This window comes from Pan troglodytes, chromosome 2 (assembly GCF_028858775.2).
Source record: "Pan troglodytes isolate AG18354 chromosome 2, NHGRI_mPanTro3-v2.0_pri, whole genome shotgun sequence".
Taxonomy (NCBI): domain Eukaryota; kingdom Metazoa; phylum Chordata; class Mammalia; order Primates; family Hominidae; genus Pan; species Pan troglodytes.
This window is the reverse complement of record NC_086015.1, coordinates 74647932-74667687: the sequence shown is the minus strand read 5'-3', so window position 1 is coordinate 74667687 and position 19756 is coordinate 74647932.

Sequence of the window (19756 nt, the reverse complement as noted above, 5' to 3'; positions counted from 1 at the left end):
GAGACAGAGTTTCACTCTGTCACCCGGGCTGGAGTGCAGTAGTGCCATCTTGGCTCACTGCAACTTCTGCCTCCCGGGTTCAAGTGATCCTCATGCTTCAGCCTCCTGAGTAGCTGGGATTACAGGCGTGTGTCAGCACACCTGGCTAATTTTTGTATTTTTAATAGAGAAGAGGTTTTGCCATGTTAGCCAGGCTGGTCTTGAACTCCTATCCTCAAGTGATCTGCCTGCCTTGATCTCCCAAAGTGCTGAGATTACACATGTGAGCCAGGGCAGCCGGCCCATGCAGTAAATCTTAATTGACTATCTCCATGTGCCCATACTGGGATGCTGTGAATATATAGCATTGGATGAGATAGATAAAGTCTATGTCCTCATGAAACTTATACTTTGGTGGGGGAGAAAAAACAAAGAAAAAGGTGGGTAAATATCATAATTTCAGCTAACAAGTACTATGAAGAAAATAAAGCAAGGGAAGTACTAGGGTATCTGTGTGTGAGGAGGATGTTTTAGAGACAGCATTTAGAAAATGCCTCTCTGAAGAGTTACTATTGAAACAGATATGAATAATGACAAGGAGGCATCTATGCAAAAATCTGAAGAGAGAGAAGCATCAAATATAAAGTGCTTATGGGAAAAAGGGGCTTAGTGTGTTCAAAGGGTAGCCAGGTGGCCGACATGGCTTGAACATATCAAGTGTGAGAAAAAGAGGTAGGCAGTGAAGTCTGGGAGACAGGGCCACATAGGACTTAATATGCCATAGTAGAGTTCAAATTTTACTCTAAGTGTGATGGGAATCTGGAAAACACTGGAGGATTTCAACAATGGGAAGGACATGTCTGACTTACATTTAAAAAATAAATGTGTATTTCAAAATGCGGATTTAAAAAAATACACTCTTGGTATAAAATTAAAGAGAGAGACAAGTTAGAAAAGGCTATGTAACAGTGATCCAAATGAAAGACGATGTGGGTTGAACTAAGGTGGTACCTGTAGAGGTGTTTGGGAGTGGTCAAAGAGAGAAGAGTAACTCAGAATAGAGTTGCCCAAACCTGACAGATGGATTTGGATGTGGATGGTAAAGAGAAGAGGAATCTTATATGGTTTGACTGTGTCCCCACCCAAATCTCATTTTGAATTTTAGCTCCCAGAATCCGCATGTGTCATGGGAGGGAGCTGATCAGAGGTAATTGAATTATGGGGCAGGTTTTTCCTGTGCTATTCTAGTGATAGTGAATGAGTCTCCTGAGAACTGATGGTTTTTTAAAAGGGCATTTCCCCTCCACATGCTGTCTTGCCTGCCACCATGTAAGACGTGCCTTTGCTTCTCCTTTGCCTTCCTCCATGATTGCATGGCCTCCTCAGCCATTTGGAACTGTGAGTCCACTAAACCTCCTTTTCCTTATTATCCAGCCTCGGGTATTTCTTCATAGCAGTATGAGAACAGACTAATACAGAACCAAATATGATAATATGTTTTTACCCGAGCAACTTGATGAATGGGGGTGACATTTTAACTGAAAGGGAGAAGTCCCAAGAAAGGATTCTACCTTGGACAGTGTAGAAGATGTAGTTGGTATCACACCCATATACCCCTCGCATTCACAGACCCTGACTATACCAATGGCGTCTAAAGGCAGTGTCTTGGTCAGCTCAAGCCATTGTAACAAAAATACCATTTTCTAGGTGGCTGGAAGGACAGCAATTTAATTCCTTCAATTCTGGAAGCTGACAAATCTGAGACCATGGTGCCAGCATGGTTGGGTTCTAGTGAGAGCTCTCTTGCTGCTGTGCAGATGGCCATTGTCTTGCTGTATCCTCACATGGCGGAGAGCAATGAGAGGAAGCAAGCTCGCTCATGTCTCTTTTTATAAGAACACTTGTCTTATTCTAGAAGGCTCCACTGTCCTGACATAATTACCTCCTAAAGATGCTACCTCCTAATACTATCACAGTGGGGGTTAGAATTTCAACATATGAAACATTCAGTACACAACAGGCAAGCACCTGCAACTCTCCTTCCAAAAGCTCTCTCTCAAGCCTGTGGTGTAGGGAGGCTGGAAGTGCCATGGGGTTATATCTTCCAGAGTGTCCCAGAGCTAATGAAGTTGGGGTTGCTGAATAAATCCACCAGCTTCCTCAGCTTTTGAGTGGAGTAATTAAGAAGCATGTTCTACACAGTCTCCTGGAGTTTCCCAGGAGGGTTGTGCCCCAGTTGTCCACAGTAGAAACCTGCTCAAAAATGCATCTTTAATTGGCTTTCTACCTTTTTCTATCTTACTCCCCACTCCCTTCCCAGTGCTCCCTGGTATCATCTTCTAAATAAATAATTTGAACGTACATATTTATCTCAGAGTCTGCTTCTAGGGGCTGAACAAGTTAGATAAATTAGATCTAAGATAGCTTCTGGCTATCAAAGTGAGGATGTCAAGTGGACTGTTGAGTACATGGGTTTCGAACTCAGGAGAGAGCTCATGTTTTTTATCACCATGGCTGGTGATAAAAATTTTGGAGTCATGAGTGTAAAGACAGTATTTAAATTTATGGCAATGGATGGGATCATGATTTATTAGAGGAACAAAAAGGAAGGCCACTGTGCCTAGAGTACAGATAGAATAAGAGAAGCGAGAGAAGAAAAAAGGGGCTGGGTCATGTGGTACCTTATATGTTATGCAGGTCTTGAGTGTTTATTCTAAGGGTAAAATCCAAAGGGGTCTAAGTCTTATGTGGTCTGGGACTCATTCACGGTTGCTATGCAAGTTAATATCTACCTATTGCAATTGCATGTTTTGTTCTCTGAACTTCACAGTAAATAGCATGGGGATAGGAGAATTAAGCTTGCACCCTCTTTCCACGGTATACCATATTCAGTTCTCATTTGACATTCAAAATCCTTCTGATTAAAACATGCTTCTTTTCAGATATGCTCATGATCTCACACACCTAAAACTGTGTTTCCATCTTTCTGGCTATCTAGGTGGGGAGATGAAATGAACCTTTTTGGATTATTCAAAACAAAGTTTTCAGGCTTGCTTCATTTTTATTACATAAGTGGCAAATATATTCTTCATCAGTCTGGCCTGGTTCTTACTCTTTAAAGCATCTCAAGATCCTTGCCTTGTTGAGAGTAATCAGAATTACATGATAGTCATGACCAATAGGCTCCCAAAGAAAGGCAGGAAAGTTTCTTGGAATTCAAAGATACATATACTATAATGCAATAATTTCTTTTAATTAACAAAGACATTCATTTCAGTAATAGTTCAATTGAAGAATTAAGATATTTTAAGAGACTGCTGTATATAGCTATATTCTTCATTACATACAAGATGTAATGACCCTGGGAAAAGTCAGTCAAATAGGAACTTTTCAATATGGAAAATAGTAGAGGAAATCTGCCATCTGTTGAAGACAAAGCATTTGAGTTATGACTGACATGGACATAGTACTCCCTCCCATCTCCAGTTTATTTGTTTTATTTTTTTAAAGCTTGTTCATTACAAATGGAGAATTTAAACCTGCCCAGGGGAATATTTAAGGTCACTCTAATTTATTAGACCGTATGTTGGAATAATTAGCAGAATCCACACTTTGGGCACGTAAGAGCTAGTACTGCAACATTTCTCAGTAAATTGTCAAAATCTTGATTATCTTATTAGCCTATTGATTTATTGTACTTCTCAACATTTCAGTTAACAGGAAGCCCTTGGACTTTTTGACCTCAAGAGATCCTGAGGTCATTGATTTCAAATCCCTTGAATCATCTCATCTTTGTTAAATTTACATAATAAATCCTCATTCTATGGGCAAGGCGCTTTTTCAAGTAATTCAAATATATTTTCCCATTTTAATTTTCAAAACAATATTTGTGGTAGGCTCTACCATATTCATTAATTTACTCATGGACAAATTTCATCAAAGAGAAGTTAAGAGCTAAATGTACGTGACCAATCATTCCAATTTGCCCAGGACTCTCCTAGTTTTAGCACAGAAAGTCTCATGTTCTGGGAACCCTTCAGTTCAAGCTCATTTATGTCTCCACTTCACCAAATTCAGATTCTAACCCTCAGTACTTCAGAATATGACCATATTTGAAGATAGAGTTTGTATTAATATCTATTTATCTATTTATTATTTTAGAGATAGGGACTTGCTCCGTCACCCAGGCTGGAGTGCGGTGGTGTGATGATAGCTCCCTTTACTCTTGGGTTTAAGCAATCCTTCCACTTCAGTGTCCTGAGTAGCTGGGACTAAAGTGCATAACACCATGCCTGGTTACTTTTTTTAAAAAATGTAGAGACAGGGTCTCACTATGTTGCCCTGGCTTGTCTCCAACTCCTAATCTCATGTAATCCTACTGCCTTGGTCTCCCAAAGCACTGGGATTACAGGCATGAGCCACCACACCCAGCTGAGTTAGAGTTTTTAAATGGAGAACTAAGTTAAAATGAGATCATTAAGGTGGGCTCTAGTCCAATAGGACTGGAAATCCTTATAAGAAGAGGAAATATGGACAGACATGTACATAGAAAAGCCCATGTAAAGACATACGGAGAAGGCAGCTATCTACAAGTCAAGGAGAAAGGACACAGAAGAAACAACCCTGCTGGCCCTCTTGACCTTGGACTTTAGCTTCTGTAACTGTGGGAAAATACATGTATGTTCTTTAAGCCGCTAGTCTGTGATATTGTGTTATGGCAGCCTGTGATGATTAATACTGAGTGTCAACTTGATTGGATTGAAGGATGCAAAGTATTGTTCCTGGATGTATCTGTGAGGGTGTTGCCAAAGGAAATTAACATTTGAGGCAGTGGACTCGGAGAGGAAGACCCACCCTCAGTCTAAGCGGGCACCATCTAATCAGCTGCTAGTGTGGCTAGAATAAAGCAGGCAGGAGAAGATGGAAGAGCAGACTTGCTGAGTCTTCCAGTCTTCATCTTTCTCCTGTGCTGGATGTTTCCTGCTCTTGAACATCAGGTTTCAAGTTCTTCAGCTTTTGGACTCTTGGACTTACAACAGTGGTTGTGGAGACTGAAGGCTGCACCATCAGCTTCCCTGCTTTTGAGGTTTTGGGACTCAGACTGATTCACCACTGGATTCTGTGCTCCTCAACTTGCAGACAGTTTATTGTGGGACTTTACCTAGTGATCCTGTGAGTCAATTCTCCTTAATAAACTCCCTTTCATATATACATGTTTCCTATTAGTTCTGTCCCTCTAGAGAACCCTGACTAACACACAGCCCTAGCAAACTAATATGCCAGTCAAGCTGGGAATGTTGGTCACTCAAAGCAACTTTCCTACACCAAAATGTGTAGAGCCAGGATTTACACCCTACATTTGTGCTCTTAACAATAATGTTTGCTAACCATAATAACAAATACTTGCTTAAGTGCCAGGCAGTTTTCTAAGCACTGTTCTTATATTGATATGTTAACTTCTCATTAATATTTTCATCTTACAGATCAGGAAACACCACACAGAAAGGTAAAGTAAATTGCCTAAGATCAGACAGCTATTAAGTAGTGGAGCCAGGCTGTAAACTTCTTGTCAAGCAGTCTGACTTCAGCTTCTGTGTTGTACCTTATTAATACATTAATTCACAGTGTCGTAACATTTCGTATAAGCACAGTGGTTTACAAACAATCTGTTCCATGACAATTTAGAGTCCAAAAAGTTTAGTAACTTGCAAATGGCCTGTAGGAACAGAACAGGAACTCATGCTTCAATGTCCTGCCTCCTGGTCTGGCATTATTTGTTTGTTTAAACTTGATTGAGGTATAATTTACATGCAACAAAATGTATCTACTAAATATATATAATTTTTTGACTTTTGAAAGATGTATACAGCCATGAAACACAGCCATACTCAAGAAAAAGAACATTTCTGTCACCACCAAGAGATTCCTTTGATCTCTTTGGGGTCCATCTTTCCTTCCAACCTCAGCGTTCACTATCATGATGAGCCTGTTATCAACAATTGTGCTGCAAGTTTTTGTGTCTGCCTGTTTTTATTTCTCTTGGGTAAATAGCAAAGAGTTGAATTGATGAGTAATACATTTGACTTTCTAAGGTGTTACATTTGACTTTCTAAGCAACTGAGAAATTGTTTTCTTAAGTAGTTGTACCATTTTGCTTTCCCATCAGCGATATATGAGAGTTCCAGTTGCTCCACATCCTCTCCAACGCTTGCTGTAGTGGGTCTTTATGGCATCAGTCATTTTGGTGGGTGTGAAGTAGATTCTTAGTGTAATTTTAATTTTAATTTCCCTGATGACTAATGATGTTAAGTATCTTTCATTTGTTTATTTGCCATTCATATGCCTTCTTTGATGAAAGATATGTTCAAATATTTTGCCTTTTAAAAAACTCAATAAAAATATCTTTTTATTGAGTTGTAAGAATTCCTCATATATTCTGATACAAGTCTTTTAACAGACATTGATTTTGCAAATATTTTCTTGCATTCTGTGGCTTGCTTTTTCATTTAATGGTGTCCTTTGAAGAGCAGAAGTTTTTAATTTTGAGGAAGAACAATTTTTTTCTTTTACGGATTGTACTTTCTGTGTATGATCTAAAAACCTTTCTATAACCCTAAGCTACACAGATTTCCTTTTATGTTTTTTTCTAGAAGTTTTATAGTTTTAGGTTTTCTTATGCCTATAATCAATTTTGGGTTAATTTTGTATATTTTGCAGATTTTAAAATATTTGTATATTTTTGTATATCAGATATTTACTTTGGGCACACACACACACACACACACACATATATATATATAACTTCATTTAATCCTCACAATAACCCTCTGTTATGGAGATTACTATTATCCTCACACTATTGAAGAAGGTGTTGAAACTTAGAGAGGATGAGAAACTCACCCAAGGTCACTACTCTAATTAGTGGAGTAACAGAGATTAAAATTTAGATGTTTTAATTTTGAAGTCTTGCATTTAGCCAACTAAACTAATTATACCTGAAGCATAATCTCATTTGTGATATGATGGGGCCCCTTCTAGATGGGATTCCATACTTAGTTTTGAGTCTTACTAATTACAATGACTTATTCTGAGCTATAAATGGAAAAGGACTCATACTAAAACATCTTAGTATTATAGATATTTATTTAAGAGTTGGGATTGGGGAGACTCACCATTTACAAAGAATATTTACAACATTTTCATTGTAAACAAATACATTTAAATTTTTTCTAACGAACCAGAGCATAACTTCTTTTCCCTAATTTTACAAGTGTTCAGAAGATTTGACAAAGGGCATTTAAAAATTTTAATTAGATAAATGAATAATATTACAGACTTAGTGGGAGAAAAGTAATCTTGGAATATCAATGTATCTGTTTCATTACTTTCCATTCAAAGACATACAACACTTGAAAGAGAATTGGATTAGACAGAAGTCTGATACCATTTCTGGTTCTACCATTAGATAGTTAAATAACTTGGATTTATTACCTGTATTAGCTTGCTAAGGTTACTGTAACAAGGTACCATAGCCTGGGTGGCTTAAATAATATAATTTTTTTTCTCAGTTCTGGAGGCTGGAAGTCTGAGATCAAGAGGTTGGCAGGGTTGTCTCTTCTGAAGCCTCTTTTTTGGCTTGTAGTTGGCTTATCTTCCTGTATCTTCACATGGTCCTCCCTCTGTATGTGTCTGTGTCCAAATTTCTGATTCATATGAGGACACCAGTCTTATTGGATTAATGACTACACTAATGACCTTGTTTTAACACAATTACCTCCTTAAAGACCCTAACTTCAAATACAGTCACCTTTTGAGGGTTAGGACTTCAAGATATGAAGTTTTTGGAGACATAATTCAGTGCATAATATTCATTACCTAACCTCTGGGCTTTAGTTTATTCACCTGTACAATGGGACTACCGAACCACTGAGCTTTAGTTTATTTATCTGTACAAGAGGAATATTGAATAGATAAAGAGTTCATAACCTTGAGTTATAGTTGAGGTTAAGGGGGCATGCATAAACCCTCTGAAATATTATACCACATTTTGTATGTGTTTTTTTTAGGGGGAGGAAAGTCTATGGTTTTAATTGGATTCTAAAAGGGGTACATGACCCCTCAAAAGATTAAGAGGCAATGAATTAGATAATTTTTATAGTGCTTCTCAGCTCTTAAATTGTAAGAATCTACTCTTCAAAAAGGGAAGGCAATGTTCCATTCTTTCACAAGACTTCTAGCCAGGAAAGTCTTCCTAATGCCATTAATAAGTACTTTCCTTTGTAAATGCAATTTTACTCCATTTTGGACTGGCACTAAAAATAGTGTTGTCCAGAGAGGTCATATGGCATATTTCTATTTTTTTCTGGTTTTATAAACAATTTTTCTGTTTGGTCATCACTGGAATATTGAAATCTTATTCCTTTAGCATTTCCCCTGGAGCTGAACTCATTAGTCTATGGATAATTTTTCTTGTTCTTCTGTGGTCATTATTCTTGCCTTTTAGAAGGTTAACATCTAGATGAATTGTCAGGTATGCAGGCTTACACACACACACACACCCCTACACACACAAATGGCACAAATGGAACAGAGGTAAAGTGAATGGAATGCTACTTTGACCAAACATGTTTATTAACATTTGTTGAATGAAAAATAAACGAATGAGTTGAACCCAAGGGAAAATAGTTAAATTCAGTTAATAATTGAGTAACTATTTCCATAGCCCATAAGTAACCCAACTGTGTTAGTTATACTTCTGATTATGAACAATTACTCCTTTGATTTTTTCAGGTAGAAAACATAAACCCAGAAAGATAATGAAATAGAGAATGTACATGCGAGTGTGCATGTATTAGGTCGGTGTGTGTATTTACACATCACCTATTTACATATTACACATGTATTTAACATCACTTGTGTGTGCGTGTGAGTGTGTAATACAATGAAAAGAAGGTCCATACAAACTGCACGGCTTTCCTTGGTGAAATTTGTGAAGTGAGACTGACTTATTTATTTTTCACCCCAGGTCTCCAGCAAGCTGGCTGGGTTTCTTCACTTACTGTAATCACATGCTTACCGAATAATGTGTTAGAAAACAATGTCTTCCACTGACATTTTTATGCCTCATGAGCATGCATTAGCTCACTGTGTTTGCCTGCGTATATCTGTGTGTCGTGGTGAAGAGAGAGATCATAGGGAAATACAATGAAGAGAGAATGTAGGGACTGGTTCACAATTTTCACTTGCACCATTTCCACGGGGCCTAAATTTCCATAACACACTTCTGTCTGTATACTTTCTAAGAATATTTTACTATCTGTTTCAGAAGGATTATTTAATGTCAAAAGGCATGGGATTCCACTACTGCGGGTGAGAAGGTTGGATTTGTGTATGCTGTTGAGGCTTCCAGTAGATTTGTCTTCCATTACACCTGTTTGGGATCTTCTAGTGTTTGGCATAGTTGGTCTTTTTCAACACGATTAACCTCCCCCCTCTATCATAAACATTCTTTCATGCATTTGGGGTTAGAGGACTAATGAGAAATATGCTTTGGACACTGTGGTCTATTTTATTTGGGGATCATTAATGTCTAGAGAAAACTTAAGCTTTCAAGAGTACTGCTGAAAGATCGCCTCTCTGTCAGGACTACATCACAAGGCACTCAATTTATCAGCCTTCTGCTGGGGTGACCCCGCTCGGATTTGAACCTCTGGCTCCAGGGAGTCTAGGTTGAACAACGGTGATGTGGAGGCCACTCAGCCACTGCCTCCAGCCAAAAAAGATTAGTGTCATCAAAAATAGATTAGCGAGTCAGTTTAAAAAATTAAAGTAACCCCTTTGTTCTAAAATATTTGTCGAAGTAAGCAAAGAAATTAGCTTTCATTTCAGATTAATTACTGAGTAAATTAGGATTGGGGACAAGAACATTTTCATTTTTTTTCCTTTAACTACGGAAATGGAGAAATGTATAATATGTATAATAATATTTCTAAGACTCAAGAATTTATACAAACGCCTGACAGAGATCACTAGCTCTCCTGCCTGTAAACTTTTTGTCATTGAAGTATTTCTTAAATGTGGACTCTGCCTTTACCCTGTGGAAAGAAAACTGTCTCAAAGGGAAAAAATGAAAAGGAGATCCTTGATTGCTTCAGATTCTGACTTCCAGAGCCATGTGACCTCATCTCAGCTACCCCACATTTTCACAAAAGAATTGGGACCCCATCCCCACAACAGATAATGATCAATCTGTGCGTTTAGTAAGTACAGCCTTGATGTCATACGAGGGGAGAAATGCAGCACCTATTTGCTCTTTTCAGGGAAAATCTTGGAAATTACAACCACTGCTTCCAACACGGGCTGTGCCAAGCTTGGACAAACAGAAAGGCAGTGCATTGCTCAGCTGCACTCCTTTGAGGAGAAAAATTTAGTCAGTGAGCATTCGTTCATTTATGAGTAAATGTTCACTAATTAATTATTATGTGCCAGGCATTGTGCAGAGTTGAAGACACAATGGTGATCAAAAATAGGCTAGTAACTTTACAGTAAAGAAACCTAGCAGACTATTGTAATCAAGTGATCAAAGTTAATATCACCAATAATAAGACACAGTGACAGTATGTGCCCCCTGGGGGATGAACTAGTAAGGTATAATAGGATTTCTATAGTATTCTTGCCAAAAATGCAGCTACAATCTAATATGAGAAATCACCAGACAAATCCAAGTGGAGGGTTTATTGAAGACTAGTACCCTTCAAAGGTGTTAAAGTCTAAAAAGACAAAGGAGGAAATAATAACCATCATAGATTGAAGGAGACTAGGGGGACAAGTCCACCGAGTGCAATGTAGGATCCTGGACTAGAAGAAAGACATACTGGAGGGAAACTGGCAATTCAAGTAAACTATATGGTTCAGTCAAGAGCATTGTTTATCAGTTTTAACTTCTTGGTTTCAATAATTGCAATGTGGTTATATAAGATTTTAACATTAGGGGACACTAAAGGAAGAATGTACAAGAATTCTCTGTACTATTTTTGGGAATTTTCTGGAAGTCTGAAAGTATTTCAAAATAAAAATAATTAAAAACAAACAAAAGCAAATTAAAACAGATTCAGTCCCTGCCCTCATGGAGTTTGTTCCCTCTTAGGAAGGATATTCAACCAAATAATCATGGAGATGAATACGTAATCACAGATCTACATAAGTGCTTTTAAGAAACAAAACTTCATTAGAGAGTATAATTATAGTAATCATTAAGAACAGACATTTATTTAGTGCATGCAGTAGTCCCTTGGTATCCACAGGGCATTGCTTCTAGGACACCTCACCCCATACCAAAATTCACAAAGGCTCAAGTCCCCAATATAAAATGACAAGAGTATTTACATATAATCCACTAACATCTTCCCAGAAGTTTAAATCATCTCTAGATTATTTATAATACCTCAAACAATGTAAATGCTATATAAATACTTCTTACACTGTATTGTTTTTTATTTTTATCATTATATTGTTACGCTTTTTATTATTATTTTTATATATTTTCAATCCAAAGTTGATTGAATCTGAGAATGTGGAACCCATAGAGATAGAGGGCCAATTGTACAATGTGCCATGTGCCAGAAATGGTTTTAAGTACCCCTTTTTATCTTTATGTAGATATAATTTCAAGTAAAAATTATACACCCTATGGTCTGCAATGTGATGTTTTGAAATATGTATACATTGTGAAATGATTACCACAATCAAGCTAACTAATATGTCCATCACCTCATAGAGTTATTTTCGTGTGTGTGGTGGGAGCATTTAAGACCTACTCTCTTGGAAACAGTAATACAATGCATTACTATTAACTATAGTTTTCATGCTGTTACAATTGGTCTCCAGAACTTATTCATCCTGTAACAGATACTGTACCCTTTGACCAAATCTCCCCACAGTTTTGTTTAAATTATTATTATACTTTAAGTTCTAGAGTACACGTGCACAACGTGCAGGTTCGTTACATATGTATACATGTGCCATGTTGGTGTGCTGAACCCATTAACTCGTCTTTTCATTAGGTATATCTCCTAACGCTATCCCTCCCCCCTGCCCCCACCCCAGGACAGGCCCCAGTGTGTGATGTTCCCCTTCCTGTGTCCAAGTGTTCTCATTGTTTAATTCCCACCTATGAGTGAGAACTTGTGGTGTTTGGTTTTTTGTCCTTGTGAAAATTTGCTGAGAATGATGGTTTCCAGCTTCATCCATGTCCCTACAAAGGACATGAACTCATCATTTTTTATGGCTGCATAGTATCCCATGGTGTATATGTGCCACATTTTCTTAATCCAGTCTAGCATTGATAGACATTTGGGTTGGTTCCAAGTCTTTGCTATTGTGAATAGTGCCACAGTAAACATATGTGTGCATGTGTCTTTATAGCAGCATGATTTATAATCCTTTGGGTATATACCCAGTAGTGGGATTGCTGGGTCAAATGGTATTTCCATTTCTAGATCCCTGAGGAATTGCCACACTGTCTTCCCCAATGGGTGAACTAGTTTACACTCCCACCAACAGTGTAAAAGTGTTCCTATTTCTTCACATCCTCTCCAGCACCTGTTGTTTCCTGACTTTTTAATGATCGCCATTCTAAATGGTGTGAGATGGTATTTCACTGTGGTTTTGATTTGCATTTTTCTGACGGCCAGTGATGATCAGCATTTTTTCATGTGTCTGTTGGCTGCATAAATGTCTTCTTTTGAGAAGTGTCTGTTCATATCCTTCACCCACTTTTTGATGGGGTTTTTTTTTTTTTTCTTGTAAGTTTGTTTGAGTTCTTTGTAGATTCTGGATATTAACCCTTTGTTAGATGAATAGATTGCAAAAATTTTCTCACATTCTGTAGGTTGCCTGATCACTCTGATGGTAGTTTCTTTTGCTGTGCAGAAGCTCTTTAGTTTAATTAGATCCCATTTGTCAATTTTAGCTTTTGTAGCCATTGCTTTTGGTGTTTTAGACATGAAGTCCTTGCCCATGCCTATGTCCTGAATGGTATTGCCTAGGTTTTCTTCTAGAGTTTTTACAGTTTTAGGTCTAACATTTAAGTCTTTAATCCATATTGAATTAATTTTTGTATAAGGTGTAAGGAAGGGATCCAGTTTCAGCTTTCTACATATGGCTAGCCGGTTTTCCCTGCACCATTTATTAAATAGGGAATCCTTTCCCCATTGCTTGTTTTTCTCAGGTTTGTCAAAGATCAGATAGTTGTAGATATGTGGTATTATTTCTGAGGGCTCTGTTCTGTTCCATTTGTCTATATCTCTGTTTTGGTACCAGTACCATGCTGTTTTGGTTACTGTAGCCTTGTAGTATAGTTTGAAGTCAGGTAGCTTGATGCCTCCAGCTTTGTTCTTTTGGCTTAGGATTGTCTTGGCAATGTGGGCTCTTTTTTGGTTCCATGTGAACTTTAAAGTAGTTTTTTCCAATTCTGTGAAGAAAGTCATTGGTAGCTTGATGGGGATGGCATTGAATCTCTAAATTACCTTCGGCAGTATGGCCATTATCACAATATTGATTCTTCCTATCCCTGAGCATTGAATGTTCTTCCATTTGTTTGTGTCCTCTTTCATTTTGTTGAGCAGTGGTTTGTAGTTCTCCTTGAAGAGGTCCTTCATGTCCCTTGTAAGTTGTATTCCTAGGTATTTTATTCTCTTTGAAGCAATTGTGAATAGGAATTCACTCATGATTTGGCTCTCTGTCTGTTGTTGTGTAAGAATGCTTGTGCTTTTTGCACATTGATTTTGTATCCTGAGACTTTGCTGAAGTTGCCTATCAGCTTAAGGAGATTTTGGGCTGAGACGATGGGGTTTTCTAAATATATAATCTTGTCTTCTGCAAACAGGGACAATTTGACTTCCTCTTTTCCTAATTGACTACCCTTTATTTCTTTCTCCTGCCTGATTGCCCTGGCCAGAACTTCCAACACTATGTTGAATAGGAGTGGTGAGAGAGGGCATCCCTGTCTTGTGCCAGTTTTCAAAGGGAATGCTTCCAGTTTTTGCCCATTCAGTATGATATTGGCTGTGGGTGTGTCATAAATAGCTCTTATTATTTTGAGAAACGTCCCATCAATACCTAATTTATTGAGAGCTTTTAGCATGAAGGGCTGTTGAATTTTGTCAAAGGCCTTTTCTGCATCTATTGAGATAGTCATGTGGTTTTTGTCTTTGGTCTGTTTATATGATGGATTACATTTATTGATTTGCATATGTTGAACCAGCCTTGCATCCCAGGGATGAAGCCCACTTGATCATGATGGATAAGCTTTTTGATGTGCTGCTGGATTTGGTTTTCCGGTATTTTATTGAGGATTTTTGCATCAATGTTCATCAGGAATATTGGTCTAAAATTCTCTTTTTTTGTTGTGTCTCTGCCAGGCTTTGGTATCAGGATGATGCTGGCCTCATAAAACGAGTTAGGGAGGATTCTCTCTTTTTCTATTGATTGGAATAGTTTCAGAAAGAATGGTACCAGCTCCTCCTTGTACCTCTGGTAGAATTCGGCTGTGAATCCATCTGGTCCTGGACTTTTTTTGTTGGTAGGCTATTAGTTATTGCCTCTCCACAGTTTTAAGTATTCTACATATATTGATCAATTAGTTCTTATGTTTATGTTTACCTACTATTAATGTTTACCTACTATTATCTCTGTTCTGATAAGTCCCCAATCAATATTTCAAATATTTTTATAGTATTGTTTTTACTTGTGCAGTCAATCATTTACATCTCTATGTGAATACGCTAAGGACACATCAAACTTACCACACTCAAGGTGAAATATTACGTTCTCTCTAAAACTTGCTTCTCCTACCTAAGTCCTCAAATGACATCACTGCTCTCCCAAACACTTGAGTTAGAAACAGCTTCCTAATTTATTTTCTTTCTCTTAATTATATCCTTGAGAAAGTTATCCTGCATATGCAGAACTCTTTCTAAGAGGCAAACCTGATTATACTTTTTATTTGTTTGTTTCACTTCTTCAGTAAATTTCCATTACTTGTGGGATAAATCTTAAGCTCCCTGAAAAGTGGATAATGTTTTCCATTACTTGGACTTTATATACACCACCCAGCCCACCCACTCTCTCCCTCTTCAATCCTACTACCTACTGTTCTCAGAAGCAGGCATCTAGGGCAGAGAGTAATGCCCCGCAGACCCCCACATCCTAGGCTTGGCTCCAGCCTCCAAGTGCTTTGAAGGTAATTTTCCTAGGCTTCAGATGAGTCCTTTAATTTTGTGTACATCAAAGTCATTTTTAGTACAGTATATGAATGTGCAAAAATTACCCTCTAAATAATTTACTTGCTTTGTTTACTGGTAGACATTTCCACATTTGTATCTCTGCTGTAACTTTTTCGAAGTGTGTGGCCACCACTGCTCATGGTCTGGGCACTCCTAAAGAGTTGTGTGTGTGTGTGTTTAAAATTTGTGTATGTCTGATTGGCCCCATTACCCTAAAAGATTCTGGTTTCTATATATGCACCATAAATAGCTGAATAGAAAATGAAAAGCAACCACCACCACGGAGTTACCCCAACAACATAGTCAGGTTAATAAAACCACATCTCATTTTTGAGATTCCCACCTGCTTGTGTCTGAATTGCAATCTGACCTTAAAATATTCAGACGAGAGATGGGGACAATGGTGCTTCTGTGAGCCACAGCCTCAAGAATCCAGACCTGTTTCATCATTGATAGCCAAGCCATGTTTAGTAAGAATTTCGTGACTTTCATCTTGGTAGGAAACTTTCGCAGCTGCCTGCTTTCCTATACTGCCTGCTGTCGCTAAATAAAGCAGCGGCAGTGAAGGGGGTGACTCTGAGTCATAAACACTCTATCATTATAACATGAAAAATGTGTCCAAAAGAAGCATTTTTATGTCTCTGATTGTATTATCATTAGTTTAAGAAGCTTGGATGGGCACCCAGGAAAGCCATGAGGAGGATGCACTTACACACTGGCTTGATGGGTAATGCCTCCAAGACATTGAACGTGCTGAAACAAACAAGGGATCCCCAGAGTGCTCATCTGCTACAGGACTTACTTCATACTGGATCAATTATGCAAATGGAGATGTGAAGATAGCTCCCTCTTTTAGGAAGGAGCGTGATTACTCCTGCACTCACAATTCCAACACAGCACTCACCGGAAATACCAGTCACATTCTGAACCACCTGGTTCCATCTGGAAAATGTGTTTTCTTAATTGGGAAGGGGATAAGGATTTGAAAAAAATTTCCACCGCCTTACTATTCATTTACATTTAACATGATAAAATGTTTGACATTACGTGATCTAAGTAGAGACATTTACATATGTGTGAGTTTGATTTCACAATAAAAACTATCAAGGATAATGTATAATTTTTTTTTAAGTTTAACAATCTTAACACTTATCTGATCATTTTAGAGACTTGAAAGCTAGGACAACGTAACAGGTTCAACCTTTGAGATAGTCTTTAAAAAACTCTTTTAAGAAACCACTACATAGAAAAAGTTTAAAATTCCAAACAGTAATTTTCATGAGCTAAGAAAATTAACAAGGATGGTCGATCAGAGATAACGAGATCAAAGGCAGAGAATAACTGGAAAAGTGATAGCTGTTTAGAAAATTATCGGCCAATAATTATTAAGGCCAAAATTAAAATCATTCCCCTCTGCTTCGCTCTCCTTGTCCATTGCTCATGCTTCTCACATGAGCTTGTCTCACAGGCAAGCTACCTTGTCTGCCTGTATCCACATGCTCCTTTCATGGAATGATTATCTTGGTGGAGAAAACCATTTATTTTCATTGTACTACCCAGCTGGTGACTTCTATGCCACCTTCTGGGCAACCGTCTAAAACCAAGAAGAAGTTAGTTTAAGAAAATCAGCCAGATGCAATCCTGTATTGGGAAATGGCAGAGCAATACATAAAACTCCAAGGTACTGGTTTGACAGAATTCTTGAGGTTTGTCATAGATTAGACATAGTCATTTAAAAATGGCAATCACGGCTCATGATAGAGACTCACAGTGGAATGGCTCAAATGGCTCTCTGTTAGCCTGCTTTGGTGTAAGCCAGTAGCTCAGAGAAATCAGGAGCATTTTGCACACTTGAATAACTGCATACTTACTTCAATTTAAAAATGACACACCCATATGCAAAACTGACAAGTCACAAATATAAATCTAAACTAGTTGAAAGTACTTTTATTCCAAGGCACATAAATCATTCTAAGTCCATCAATTAATGTTATATAGTTTTAATCACAGTTTCTAACCTCTACAATTATTACAAGTCGAATGTTTCTCCTTATGTCAACAGATGATGAGACAGGTACAAGATGTAGCAACTTTTGCTCAGCCGAACGGTGTTCTCTGTTCAGCTTTAAGACCTTTACTTTCAATAATTTTCAATAATTTTAATTCAATTTCAGTTCTATTCCATGCCTCAGTTTTCTTTTATAAAAGCTGGGAATTCTGCAACTTCTTACTTCCCTCACAGGGACGTGAAAATTATTTTAGGTTTACAAGCTTTCTGGAGATTAAAAGAAAAAAAAACTCTTCAAGTAAGTGCTAACTGTTGCCTTCAGAACTAACCTATATTTTATCAAATATAATGGAGTCAATTATTTAAAAATGTTGACTAAAACTTGTCTACAGCTGACTAAAATGAAAGGAATTCAAATATAAACCTTTTAGGTGTGTGTGTTTTATAGAGCTCCTAAAACACATGCCATCTAAAATCACAATAGTAAAATTTTCCTGAAAGTTATCGCTAAACGTGAAAGTCACTTATACGGGAAGAATTTGTATTGCATTTGTGAAAGCAAAATTACAATAGCTGACAAAACATGAAAGTTTTATCATGGTGGATTAGAACGTTGCAAGGAACTCAAAGGAAGTTATCGTTATTCAACATTTCAGCTAACATTCTTGTAACGTCTCTTCTGGGAGTAGATTTTTCTCCTCACTCTGTAGGAAGCCCATACACATAAAAAGGTGAGATTAGAGACACGTAGTAAATAATGTAACAAACAGTTCCTATCAAGTTAGACTCCACTCCACATAGAGCAGGCAGGCAAGCAAATAGGTGATGCTCAGATCCCTGCTCTGCTGGCTGGTTTGTCACCCGCGCGGCGGGCAGCTCCCCAGTGTCTCACAAAACTCAGCCTTGGATGAGGCACTACCTGTCGCTATTGCAGAGGACTGATGACACTTTCTCCCTCATCGAACATAAATAATGTTTGCAAATATCCTCTGTCCTCTGAGCTGAGGGTTTGACTTTAGGAAATGACATGAGGTAGACAGAAAAGATTAAAAATGTTAAAAATATTTGGATAAGTGCTTTCCTTTGTTTCTACCTGGTGAAGTCCTTTCTCTTTCCTAATTCCCTTTCCTCCCCTAGGGGTCTTCCTATTACCCCCATGTTCATCTCTTTAAGAACACTTATCCTGTTAGGGGAGAACTGAAATTTCTGGTTTTGTTTGTCTGCCACCAGACTAGAGATTTTTAATCTCTTTGGCTCAAGGATTCTCTCTCAGTTTGGGTTCCCCCGGAAATGGACCTTGAGACAAGGATTTTAGTGGGAGCAGTTTATTTGAGAAGTGGTCCCTGGAAACATGGGTAGGAGGGAGTAAGGAAGGAAGGCAAAGAAGAGAAGGGAGTAGCAAAATACACTTTATCAAGCAGTTTCTACTATGAGTAACTGGAACTTAATCCCAGTGGGGAACTCTTGGAGTCTGGGAGTTGTCTCATCAGCTGTGCAGAGAGAGGCAGTGTGTACCCTAACTCCATCTGTTATTGATTGATGGCTGCTCAAGAGAGGGATGTGAATTCTCACTTCCTGCCTGCCACGTGCAGGGGCAGAGAGGTAAGATCATAGTGGGTGCAAGGGAGAGAAAGAACTGAGATCCATTTGAGTAACAAATTGAAAAGTGTAGAATTTCTACCCACTCTTCCCATTCCCAGTGTATATTTATAGAAAGAAAGATAGGTGAGAATAGCAATAGTTTGTAAGTAATTTCAGAGGTTACAAAACTCTTGATATGCATTTATGGATCCCAGGTTAAGAACACTTACAATAGACTGAAAGCTTCTTGAGGGTAAGATATACTTAAACACTGTTGTATACTTAGTACTTGGTATCATTTCTGGCCCCAAATAGGTTCTCAAGAAACATTTCTTCAATAAGTAAATAGAGAATGTGCAGAAGATGTTTTATTCAAATTATTTCTGTACAGAGTATTTAAAATTAAGTCGAGTTATCAATTGTGATGGGGATGACCTTGGTTTTTTAAAACATAAATGATTGAGATAGGGTTTGATTTATTTCTAAAGCATACACAGGTTTCAGAGCTGGGAAGTAGTTTGTCTTTCCAACGTTAGAGAGATTATAGGGTTAGCAGCTTAGTAAAGGACTGAAAAGAAAATAAAAGCATAGAGTATCAGTTTCCCATCCCAAACTTTTGGGAGTTGGCTTCTATTTTTGTAATCAAGAATCTTGACTGATAAGATATTGTTGAGAGATTATTCCCTGAGAAAGGGTTTTAAGAGGTTGTTGAAGAAGAGGACATAAGAGCAATGGGGTCCTTGGGCTTGGAAATAAGAATTACTACCAAAGAGATGAAATGCACAGGAAGACAGTTTTGGGGACACACCTGCCCTTTCTAGAAACCAAGAAGATAAGGTACCACTGAGAGCCCCAAATAAGACACATTATGCTTCCTCTTTTTTTTTTTAGCTTTATTTAAATT